This window comes from Columba livia, chromosome 23 (genome assembly GCF_036013475.1).
Source record: "Columba livia isolate bColLiv1 breed racing homer chromosome 23, bColLiv1.pat.W.v2, whole genome shotgun sequence".
NCBI classification, from domain to species: Eukaryota; Metazoa; Chordata; class Aves; order Columbiformes; family Columbidae; genus Columba; species Columba livia.
Genome location: NC_088624.1, coordinates 6,329,545 through 6,341,920, shown reverse-complemented (window position 1 = coordinate 6,341,920; position 12,376 = coordinate 6,329,545). Strand labels below are relative to the sequence as shown.

Genomic DNA, 12,376 nt, shown 5'->3' with positions numbered 1-12,376 from the left:
GCAGGGGCGGTGTGCCCAGGGGGGTCCAGGCCGGCGGCTGAACCCACAGCCCCTGGGTCCCTCAGCTCGGCAGGCCAGGGATCCTCTCGCCCGGGCCCCCGCTGTCCCCATCAGCCCCAGCTCCCCCCTTGCACCTGCTGCCTCTGCCCCCATCACCCTGTGCTCTCCTCGGCTCCTCCCAGGTCCCTGGTGGGTGCAGGGGGTCCTGCCGTGGTGGTGACAGGGGGGAAAGCCCAGAGGGGTGGCAGGGCTGGAGCTGCCCCGGGCTGTCCCCTGTGCCTGCCCTGGCTGGGACTCCCGAGGGGCCGTGCCATGGTGGGACGGGGTGGTGAGGACCCTGTGGGTGGTGAGAAGTGGGGCAAGGTCCCAGGGCCTGTGGGGAGACCCCCCCCCACTGCCATCCACACACAAAGACCCTGACCTGGGGCCCCTGGGCCTAAACAACGGGCTTGGGCTCAGCTGGGCCTGGGGCTAAAGTTGACCCCATCAGCCCATCAGGGCCACCATGTCCTGGCCACCAGCCCCCTGCGGGCACCGGCGTCTGGGCCAGCACCACCGCTCCTGAGCCGGGAGCCCCAGGAGGTGACGGGGCCCCAGGGTTTGGCACTTGGGACTTTGAGGTGCGGGGAGGAAAACTGGCAGCTCTGTTTTCAGTTTAAATAACCAAAGTGTCTCGTGATGTCCAGAGCCAGTCAGGTCCAAAGGACTGAAAAAGCCTCTGAAAAGAACTGCAGCACGTTCCCAGGAGACGCCATTAGATGCCCCACGATGGCTTCCTTGGCCAATTGCTCTGTGTGAGAAGGCCCATCAGCAAACCCCCAGTTTTCCAGTCAAGATGTATTTCAGTCACATCCTGCAGCTCCTCACGTGCAGAACCACTGAGGGCTGAGAGGGAAACGAAGCCCCATCCAGCAGGAAGCCGGTGTTGCCAAGCGCTGAGCAATGGTGCCTGCTCGGGGCCAGGACACACCTCACAAGCCATGCGGCCCCACCCGCTTTGTGTGCCGGGGCCAGGACCCGGGGCTGAGGCCACGCTCGCCCAGCCCGGCCGGCTGCAGACGCTGTGTCCGCTCTGCGCGGTCAAGGGCGGCAGCAGCTGCTGGGAGGGAATGACGCGCAGCCTCGGCGGCTGTTGGTGGCGGCGTGTGGTTGGCATGGCCGCAGCCAGGAGCCAGCAGGGCGTGGGCCGGGGGCCCGGGGTGCTCAGACGCCCCTTGCCCCACCGGGGCCTGATGCTGAAGGACGAGCGGCAGCGGCAGCTGGAGAGGGTGCGGGCTGAGCTGGAGGCCGAGCGACTCCACACCCAAGAGCTGCGCTGCCGCTTCACCGCTGCAACGCGGGAGCTGAAGGAGGCGACCGAGCGGGACCGGCGGCTCCTGGCCACACGGCTGCACTCCGCATGGGCGCAGCGGCAGGCGCGGGAGCTGCAGCGGCTGCGGGAGCTCATCCGGTGGCAGCGGGCGGTGCAGATCCGCCAGCTGCTGCGCTCCAAGGAGGCCGAGCTGCGCCAGGCGCAGGGGACGCTGCAGCATCAGCGCGGCAACGCCGTCCGTGAGGCACGGGACCTGCAGCGGCAGCTGGCCAAGGAGATGGTGAGAGGAGCCGGGAGCAGCAGCCGGGCCCGCGCTGAGCTGCAGGACGTCCTCAGCAAGCTGCGCTGGGAGAGCCATGGCGAGCAGGCCGCCCTCATCCTCCGCCTGGAAGACCAACTGCTGCAGCAGAGGAGACTCTTCCTGAAGTACATCTCAGAGCGGTTCGAGGGCGAGCAGCCCGCTTCCTGCACCCAGGCCAGGGTCTGGCGCCGCCTGCACACCGGGGCCACCGGGCCCTGCTCTTTGGAGAGCCTCATGGCATCTTACTCCGGCCATGGAGAAGGGCAGCGGAAAACTGGCAAGACCTTCACAGAGGCTCGTCTGCGGGAGGAAGGGAACAGCGCGCAGGTTTGGCCAGAGACTGTGGGGCAAGACTCGGCGCTGCGCTGCTTGGAGTCCCCGCCGCAAGGAAGGAGCGGCCGCGGGCGCTCGGCGGCACAGGTGGCTGTTGCGGCCGTAGAGCAGCAGCAGGACGGGCTGCCTGGGAGCACTTACGTCAGGCTGCTGGAGCAGAACGCCCACCTCCAGAGCGCCCTGAAGGACCTCGAGCGGCGATGCAGTGTCCTTCAAGGGAACTGTCTGCTGGGGAAGGCAAGCTGTCCTCCAGTGCGGGAGGGTGCAGGTTCTGGGGGTTCAGGATTTGGTGGTTCAGGGTTTAGGGCAGTAGGATCTTTGGGTGCAGGATTTGGGGTTGCACGGTTTGGGGGCCAGGATTTGGGGTGCAGTGTTTTGTGGTGCAGTGTTTTGTGGTGCAGTGTTTTGGGGTGCAGGGTTTGGGGAAGGAGGATATGGGGGTGCAGGGTTTAGGATAGAATGATCTTGGGCTGCAGGGGTTTGAGGTGGAGGGCTTGGTAGGGCAGGATTTGGGGGTGGAAAGTTCAGGCGGTAGGGGTTGGGGTTCAGGATTTGTGGGTGAATGGGTTTGAGGGTGCAGGGCTCTGGGGTGCAGGGTTTGGGGCAGCAGGATCTGGAGGTGCAGAGTTTTGGGTGCAGGGTGTTGGGTGCAGGATCTGGGATTCCAGGATTTATGGGTGCAGGGTGTTGGGGGTTTAGGGTAGGAGGATGTTGGGGTGCAAGGCTGAAGGGTTTGGTAGGGCAGGATTTGGGGGTGCAGGGCTTTAGGGTGAGGCTTTGGGGGTGCAGGTTTCATGTCTTTAGGAACTGGGGGGGCAGGGTTTTGTGGCACAGTGTCGAGAGTTTAGGTTGCGGGGTGACAATAAAACCCTGGCAGATGTATTGCTAACCTCCTCTACTCCCTCACTTCCCCCTTTTGTCCCTCCCTCTCCCCCTTCCCACTCAGCACAGGCGATCGGGAGGGAAAGAAGGACAGAGAGAAGAGAGTTGGAAAATTAACAATGTTTTACTAATGCTGCTAATAAAAATAGAGAAAATAATACAAAATATACAAAAACAACCTTGAAAATCCCAGCAGCTGCAGCACTGGCCCCCAAAGTCCTGGACCGGACTCTGCAGCCAACCGGAGCTGGATTCAGTCTGTCACTGGCCTCAGTTCGCAGGGACGACTAGCAAGGTCCTCTCCTAATTTCAGCCATAAGGAAAAGGGATGAAAAAGGGAAAGGGACAAGGTCCTCGTGATCTCCCACTTTTATATGAAGTATTCATGTGAATGGGATGTTACACTCCGTTGGTCAGTTTCTTGGTCACCTCTTTCTCGTTTCCCCTCTCATGAGATGTCCATCCATGCTTATCAATAACTTCACATTCCATTGCTGTGTTTACCAAAACATGGATCTGGTTCTCCAGGAAAATGCAGCTGATATGAAGCTTTAGCTGACAGGCAAATTCACTGAAGGAGAAACTTGTTTTTTAACAAAACCAGGACATTCCACCCCTTATAATATGACTTAAACCTTATCAATGCAATCTATCAATACAATCTAATTAATCACTACTACTATATATATATATATACGTATGTACATATATACACAGGAGTAATTCATCTTAATCAGTGGACCATCCTTTGACAAGTTCATTAAGTTCATTTTGTCACAACACTCTCCCAGGGCAGGAAAAATGGTACAAGTGCATCTCATGACCACTGTTTGTGGGTTAAAGACATCGACTTGGAAGGAGCTGTCAGGCGCCACTCGAAGAAGCGAGCGCTGGTTTCATCATCACTGTCTTGATCTGAAAGACACTTATTAAACACTGTTAGTGCGGCAATTCACATCCTGCAGTTCAGTATTGAATATTTTCACCTAGAATCAAATCCCCTTGAGGCACACACCGAACTTCTCCATCCTTAAGCATCACCCACCAGGTGCTGCCAGGTCCCTGGGCAAAACCAATCCCCTGAAATGGGCTTGCTTTGCCTGAGGCAGGAGGAACCCAGACTGCCTTTCCTGACATGTTTGTCATGTGTACTACAGGGACTTTATCTCCTTCCACAGTACGAAGAATTCCCGATTGAGCAGGCCCGGCTCGACTGGTTGATCCCCCAAGTGACCAACCAAGTGGCTTTTGCTAAATGTGAATCCCAGTGTTTAAAGGTTCCATCACCAAGTTTCTTTAGTGTAGTATTTAACAAACCATTGTACCTCTCAGTTTTCCCAGAGGCTGGTGCATGATATGGAATATGATATACCCACTCAATACCGTGTTCTTTGCCCCAATTGTCTATAATACTGTTTTTGAAATGAGTACCATTGTCTGATTCAATTCTTTCTGGCGTACCCTGTCACCAAAGGACTTGCTTTTCAAGGCCCAAGGTGGTATTTCGGGCTGTAGCATGAGGTACGGCATATGTTTCCAACCATCCAGTGGTTGCTTCCACCATTGTAAGTACATAACGCTTACCTTGACGTGTTTGTGGAAGTGTAATATAATCAATCTGCCAAGCTTCTCCATACTTATACTTCAACCATCGCCCCCCATACCATACAGGCTTTAACCGTCTAGCTTGTTTGATTTTGGTGCAAGTTTCACATTCATGAATAACCTGTGAAATAGTGTCCATAGTTAAATCCACCCCTTGATCGCGAGCCCATTTATATGTTGCATCTCCACCTTGATGCCCTGAAGCATCACGGGCCCACCGAGCTAGGAACAGTTCACCTTTATGTTGCCAGTCCAAGTGCACCTCAGCTACTTTAATCTTAGCAGCTTGATCTGCTAGTTGGTTGTTTAGATGTTCCTCGGTGGCTCGACCTTTAGGCACATGAGCATCTACGTGCCGAACTTTCACAGGCAGGCTCTCTAGCCGAGCAGCAATGTCTTGCCACAGTGTGGCAGCCCAAATGGGTTTACCTCTGCGCTGCCAGTTGCTTTTCTTCCATTGCTGTAGCCACCCCCACAAGGCATTTGCTACCATCCATGAGTCAGTATAGAGATAAAGTATTGGCCGCTTCTCTCGTTCAGCAATGTCCAAAGCCAGCTGGATGGCTTTCACTTCTGCAAATTGACTAGATTCACCTTGTCCTTCAGTGGCTTCTGAAACTTGTCGTGTGGGACTCCACACAGCAGCTTTCCACCTTCAGTGTTTTCCTACAAGACAACAGGATCCATCTGTGAACAGTGCATACTGCTTATCAGTCTCTGAAAGGGTATTATACGGTGGTGCTTCTTCAGCACGTGTTACCTCCTCCTCATCTGGAGACATCCCAAAGTCTTTGCTTTCTGGCCAGTCTGTAATCACTTCTAAGATCCCTGGGCGATTGGGATTTCCAGTTCGAGCTCGTTGTGTGATCAGTGCAATCCATTTACTCCACGTAACTTCGGTTGCATGATGTGGAGAGGGCACCGTCCCTTTGAACATCCAGCTCAGCACCGGCAGTCGAGGTGCCAGGAGGAGCTGTGCTTCAGTACCGATCACTTCTGAAGCAGCTCGAACTCCTTCGTATGCTGCTAGTATCTCTTTTTCAGTTGGAGTACAGTTGGCCTCAGATCCTTTGTATCCTCGACTCCAAAAACCTAAGGGTCGACCTCGGGTTTCTCCTGGTGCTTTCTGAGGCTCCAGGTAAGTCCATTATCTCCGGCTGCGGTGTAGAGCACATTTTTAACACCTAGTCCAGTCCAAACTGGTCCAAGGGCCACTGCATGAGTTACCTCACGTTTCATTTGTTCAAAGGCTTGTCGTTGTTCAGGGCCCCACTCAGACTGGCTCTATTTACGAGTCACTCGATAGAGAGGGCTCACATTGTGGCTGTAGTCAGGAATATGCATTCTCCAAAAACCTACAATGCCCAAGAAAGTCTGTGTCTCCTTTTTATTAGTAGGTGGAGACACTGCTGCAGTTTTGTTGATCACATCCATTGGGATCTGACAACGGCCATCTTGCCATTTTATTCCTAAAACTGGATCTCTCATGCAGGTCCCTTGACCTTGCTTCGTTTTATGGCAAAACCAGCACCCAAAAGAATCTGAATTATTCTCTCACCTGTCTCAAAGACTTCTTTGGCTGTGTCGCCCCATATGATGATGTCATCAATATACTGCAAGTGTTCTGGAGCTTTACCTTGCTCCAGCGTGGTCTGGATCAGCCCATGGCAGATGGTAGGACTGTGTTTCCACCCCTGGGGCAAGCGATTCCACGTGTACTGGATGCCTCTCCAGGTGAAAGCAAACTGCGGCCTGCACTCTGCTGCTACAGGAATAGAGAAAAATGCTAGCAAGCATAATAGCGAGTATAAATGCAAGCCTGAATTTGTAATAAACGTCTCTCATTGCACCTTAAAAGAGTCTGTACCTCATTCGCTACAAATGGCGCCCTGGAACAGGGACTTCCAGTGCGGCTGCAAAGGCAGCAGCCGTTCTGGCAGCGAAGCCCAATCGAACCAGGAAAAAGGACCGGGAACCAGGACAGGGCGCACCCACCACCAAGGAAAGGTGAGCGACTGGGAACATGGGAGGGAAGTTATCCCTTGAACAAAGACAAACCCTGGATGTCCTTCAACATTTGCTACAAATGCAAATTCAGGATGTATCGGGGTCTGACTCGTTAATTTTTTCAGAATGGATTGCTAATCATGTGCTAGACTTTCCTACAGCTGGTACATTTCAGTTGGAGGCATGGCGCAATGTTGAATGAGAATTATATGAACAGGCAGCGACTGGAGATAAAGCTGCTTGCAAATATTTATCTACTTATCTGCTCTACTGCGCATGAGCAGAGGCTGCTTCAAGGCACGATGGGAACGGTTTGGGTTTGGTTCTCCAGGTCTCTAAAGCCAAGAGTAATAAATGTGATCTGTGTCGTGGCGCAAGAACTTCATAGAATCATCGAATGCTAGGGATTGGAAGGGACCTCGAAACATCATCTAGTCCAATCCCCCTGCTGGAGCAGGAACATCTAGATGAGGCTACACAGGAACGTGTCCAGGCGAGTTTTGAATGTCTCCAGAGTAGGAGACTCCACAACCTCCCTGGGCAGCCTGTTCCAGTGCTCTGTTACCCTCACTGAGAAGAAGTTTCTTCTCAAGTTTAAGTGGAACCTCTTATGTTCCAGCTTTAACCCATTACCCCTTGTCCTATCACTGGTTGTCACTGAGAAGAGCCTGGCTCCATCCTCGTGACACTCACCCTCTGTATATTTGTAAACATTAATAAGGTCACCCCTCAGTCGCCTCTTCTCCAAACTAAAGAGCCCCAGCTCCCTCAGCCTTTCCTCACACGGGAGATGCTCCACTCCCTTCAGCATCTTGGTTGCCCTACGCTGGACTGTCTGCAGCAGTTCCCTGTCCTGCTGGAACTGAGGGGCCACAACTGGACACAATGTTCCAGGTGGGGTCTCACCAGGGCAGAGTAGAGAGGAAGGAGAACCTCTCTCGACCCACTAACCACCCCGCTTGTAACCCACCCCAGGATGCCATTGGCCCTCTTGGCCACAAGGACACAGTGCTGGCTCATGGTCACCCTGCTGTCAACCAGGATCCCCAGGTCCCTCTCCCCTACACTGCTCTCTAATGGATCATAACTCAAATTATACTGGAACCTGGGGTTGTTCCTGCCCAGATTCAAGACTCTACACTTGTTCTTGTTATACTTGTTATATTTCATTACATTTTTCCCCACCCAGCTCTCCAGCCTGTCCAGGTCTCTGGATGGCAGCACAGCTTCCAGTGTCAGCCACTCCTCCCAGCTTGGTGTCACCAGCAAACTTGCTGATAGTCACTCTAGTCCCTCATCCAAGTCATTGATGAATACATTGAACAGTACAGGCCCCAGCACTGACCCTTGAGGCACTGCACTAGATCCAGGCCTCAACTGGACTCTGCTCCATTGACCAGGACTCTGTGGCTTCTTTCCTTCAGCCAGTTTGCAGTCACCTCACTACCTGGTCATCCAGACCACACTCCCTCACATTAGCTATGAGAATGCTGTGGGAGACTGTGTCAAATGCTTTACTCAAGTCAAGGTAGACCACGTCCACCGCCCTGCCATCATCTATCCGCTTCGTTATATCTTTATAAAAGGCTACGAGGTTGGTCAAGCACGACTTCCCCTTGGTGAAGCCATGTTGACTGCCCCTAATGACCCTCTTCTCATTGATATCCTTGGTGCCATCTCAAGGCATAAGCCGTTCCATCACTTTCCCAGGGATGGAGGTGAGGCTGACCGGTCTATAATTACCCGGGCCTTCCTTCTTGCCCTCTTTGAAGACTGGAGTGACATTTGCTCTCCTCCAGTGCTCAGGCACCTCTCCCGTCTCACAAGACTTGGCAAAGATGATGGAGAGCCGTCCAACAATGACCTCAGCCAGCTCCCTCAGCACCCGCGGGTGCATCCCATCTGGACCCATGGATTTGTGGATGTCCAGATTGCCTAATTGTTCCTTAACCCAGTCCTCATCAACCAAGGCAAATTCTTGCACCGTCCCGACTTCCTCTGGGGCCTCGGGGGTACGGGGCTCCTCAGGACAGCCTCCGGCAGAGTAGACAGAAACAGAAAAGGCAGTCAGTAACTCTGCCTCCTCTGTATCTTCTGTCACCAGGCCACCCACCTCATTCATCCGTGGGCCTACATTGCCTCTGCTGTTAGTTTTATCTGCCACGTATTTGGAAAAGCTCTTTCTGTTGTCCTTGACCCCTCGTGCCAGTTTTAATTCTAACGAGGCCTTAGCTTTCCTAGTTGCCTCCCTACATCCCCTGACAACAGCCTGATATTCTCCCCAAGTGGCCAGCCCCTCCTTCCATGATCTGTAAACTCTCCTCTTCCACCTGAGCTAACCCAGCAGTTCCCTGTTCAGCCACACAGGCCTCCTGGCTCCCTTCCTTGACTTCCTGCGTGTTGGGATGCTCTGATCTTGTGCCTGGTAGAAGAAATCCCTGAATATTAACCAACTGTCTCGGGCCCCTTTACCTTCAAACAGCCTTGCCCATGGGATTTTCTCTAGCAATTGCTTGAAAAGGCCAAAGATTGCCCTGCTGAAGTCCAGGGTTGCAATTCTGCTTGCTACTCTGTTCCTGCCGCACAAGGTCCTGAACTCCACCTTGTCGTGGTCAATGCAGCCCAGGCAGCCCTCAACCTTTACTGCTCGACCAGACCCTCCTTGTTAGTGAGGATGAGTTCCAGCAGTGCACCTCTCCTGGTCGGCTCCTCCACTATTTGCATCGGAAAGTTATCTTCAATGCACTGGAGGAACCTCCTGGACTGCGCCCGGCTGGCTGAATGGTCCTTCCAGCAGACATCAGGGAAGTTCAAATCCCCCATGACAACCAGGGCCTGTGACTGTGAGGCTGCTCTCAGCTGCCTGTAGAGGCCTCATCAGCATTTCAGGGAGCAAGCTGAGCATTCTGATTCCACCCTAGGGGGATGGGAGGCCTCCCAGTCCCCATCAATTCTAGAATGCTGCCCCACTGATGCAACCCCATCCCCCTTCAAGTCTAGTTTAAAGCTCTCCAAATGAGCCCTGCTAATTCCTGACCCAGCATCCTTTTGCCCCTGCAGGATAAACAATTCCCACGCATCACTGTGTGGACTGGTGTCCTACAAATCCAGCCATTATCGAAGAATCCGAAGCCCTGTCTGTAGCACCAGTCTCAAAGCCAATCGTTTACGGATTGAATTCTTCTATTCCATCCCATGTTGTCACCCAAAAATGGAAGGAGTGACGAGAAAATCAGTTGAGCTCCAGACTCTTTCACCATCCATCCCAGAGCCTTGAAGTCTTTCTTTATTCCCCTCATACTGTGGGGTGCAGCCTCCTCCCCACCTGTCTGGAAGATCAGCAGTGGGTAGTAGTCTGTCGGGTGCACCAAGTCAGGGAGTGCCCTGGTGATATCCCTGACCCGGGCCCCGGGTAGGCTACAAACTTCCCTATGACGAGGGCCAGCTCTGCATATTGGGCCCTCCGTCCCTCTCTGAAGGAATCGCCTATTACAGTCACCCTTCTTTCTTTCTTGTCAGAGGCAGTCTTGAGGTGTGGAGTTAACTGCCTCTTCCTACGTGTCCCTGTAGGCGGATCTTGCACCGTGTCCTCACCCACCTGCTCTTCAAGCTCCAGGGATTCAAACTTGTTACAGAGGAGCACCTGGGGACGTAAAGCAGGTAGGGAGGGGGGGTTTCCCGTGACACCCAACGGGAACTCGCTTCCAATCCTCCTCATCTTTTAGGTCACTTACCTCTGCGCGACAGCGACAGGGCAGGGGCTGTCTTGGGTCTTCCGCCTCTGCCCGACAGATAGGGGGTCCGTCACCTTTTGGGGGGTATCCCCCTGGGGCCTTTCTGAGTGGCACACCAGGGAGTTACTCCACCAGTTTATCTCCTTTCACACTCCCTGATGGTCCTTAGTGTCTCGACCTCCTCCTTGAGTTTTGCAACCATGCTGAGCAGATCTTGCACCTGCTCACACCCCACACAGGTCAAATTCTGGCCTCCCTCCCCCACAGCAGCAGGCTCTGGCACTCCCCACAGCCGGTGACCTGAACAGCCACGGTTCAGGGTAAGGTCTCTGTTCCAGTCGCCACAGTCTTTTTCAGGCAAGCTCCGCGGCCCGCGCGCTTCTGCAGCGTGGCCCCGCCCATCCCGCGCAGGAGCCAATCCCGTCCGCGCCCGCCACCGGGCCCCGCCCCCCTCCCGGCCCGGAGCCGCCTGCGGCCGCAGAGCGGCGCTGTCCGCCCGCAGCGCGGCCCCGGCCCCGGCGGGTCAGCGGCAGCGGGGCCGGGAGCGCTCGGGCTGCGCCCGCCCGGGACGGCCCGGGACCGAGGGCTCCGCCGCCGCAGCCCGTTTCGTGCCGTTTGCACCCCGGCTTACACGGCTGCAGCCTTCCTGCTGCTGCAGCTCACACATCTTTCTTCCTTCTAACCGCACAGCAGGTCACACTCACAAACGTTCCGTGCTCGTTGGCATAAGAATAAGTGCAGAAGAATCTATAAACGTTACACAGATATACCACCGACCACAGCTTTCTGAGCTTTCAGGTTAAAGTTCCTGTAGATAGCCGTGTTTCAATCAAACTGACACCACCAGCAGAGCTGCTGCCTCTGCCGTCTTTGCTCAGAAAGAAGTGACAACACCAGAAAACACTTTGGCAGCCGGTGCTTTGACCAGTGAAGGTGGGATCTACAAAAGTCTGATTAAACCAAGCAGCCTGAGGTCTTTATCAAGCTGCAGATCTGCCAGGAATGCTGAAATGCAAGAGTTTACTCCTGCACTATTCCACAATGGAACAGCCGCTTCATATCAAAAATCATCTCGAAGTTCCAAACCAGTACATTAAAAAGCTGTCACTAGGTATTAGAAGACCACTGCAAGATCTTATTGCTTGTTGAGTTAAATAACAATTTTTCAATAAACCAAAGCCCAATCAGTTTCTGCAGTCTGTTGCTCATCCTCCTGTTCATTCATTAGCACTGCAGCAATCAGTTTTTATACAATGTCTCAACAGAGGCGATTGAAAAACCCCAAACAAAACTTATTGAAGCCCACGGACCCCCCTGCCCTCCCTGCCCCCCCCACCCTGAGCCCCACGATCAGCACCTGGTGCGGGAGAGGAGCACAACTCGACAGACAGAACCAGAAATGCGACTGCGGGGAGAAGGAAACACCAAGGGAGTTACAGCTTCCTTAACGTTCCAAATCTGACGTCTTCCAAACCAAAGCACATAACCCTCATCATTTAAAAAGCAAAGTTGCTCTATACGTGTCTGATCCTCACCCAGCTGAGCGGTTCTCAAGTCCGCTGAGCTCCACTGTGCAGCCGCCCCCGCGTCTGTGTCCCCTTGTCCGGAGTCCCCAGTCGCGGGACAGTGAGCGGGGTTGGGCTCCAGTGACAAAGAAAAACACAAAGAGTGGAACTGGGAAAGTGATTAAAACAGGAAACCTGAAAGGCAGTTTAATTTTAATAACTTATTTTTACACTGCTAGAAGCACATGAAGTACGGGGGGCACGAACTCTGTTACTACACATATGTGCCTTATTACACAAGCACAGGAAACAAGGAAGTAGCATTCCTTCTATTTTTGATGTAATGATGAGCTAATCCATCTCCTGAGATGGCTTCCAGACCCGATTTAGTATCTACACCGTGTTTACTGCAGATAAATCCCCCAGGTCAGCATTAATCGAAGACAATGTGCAGAATCAGCAACATGCAGGGAAGCACAAGATCCTGGATTCCTTAGAAGAGTCTGCTTCTAAAATTGTCTAAAAACGCTACAGAAATCGTAGCAGATAAACAACAGTAGCCACATTTTGTTCTATGGCATTTACATAATGTTGATCCACCTGTATTAACTTGTGCCCTTTCGGAACAGAACTGTAAACTCAGAGTGTTCAAAGACTTCTTTCTTTTGAATGGAATATGCTCATCTTTTCCTTTCAT

General features: G+C 53.4%; 1 long non-coding RNA gene across 1 annotated transcript in view; it reads right to left on the bottom strand.

Annotated features, from left to right (window-relative positions):
• Positions 1–3,267: 3,267 nt before the first annotated feature.
• Positions 3,268–12,376, bottom strand: part of LOC110360675 (uncharacterized) — a 129,918-nt gene continuing 120,809 nt past the window's right edge. The window contains exon 4 of the long non-coding RNA XR_010467839.1: positions 3,268–3,399. This is a non-coding gene — a long non-coding RNA (uncharacterized LOC110360675). The remainder of the gene's footprint in view (positions 3,400–12,376) is intronic.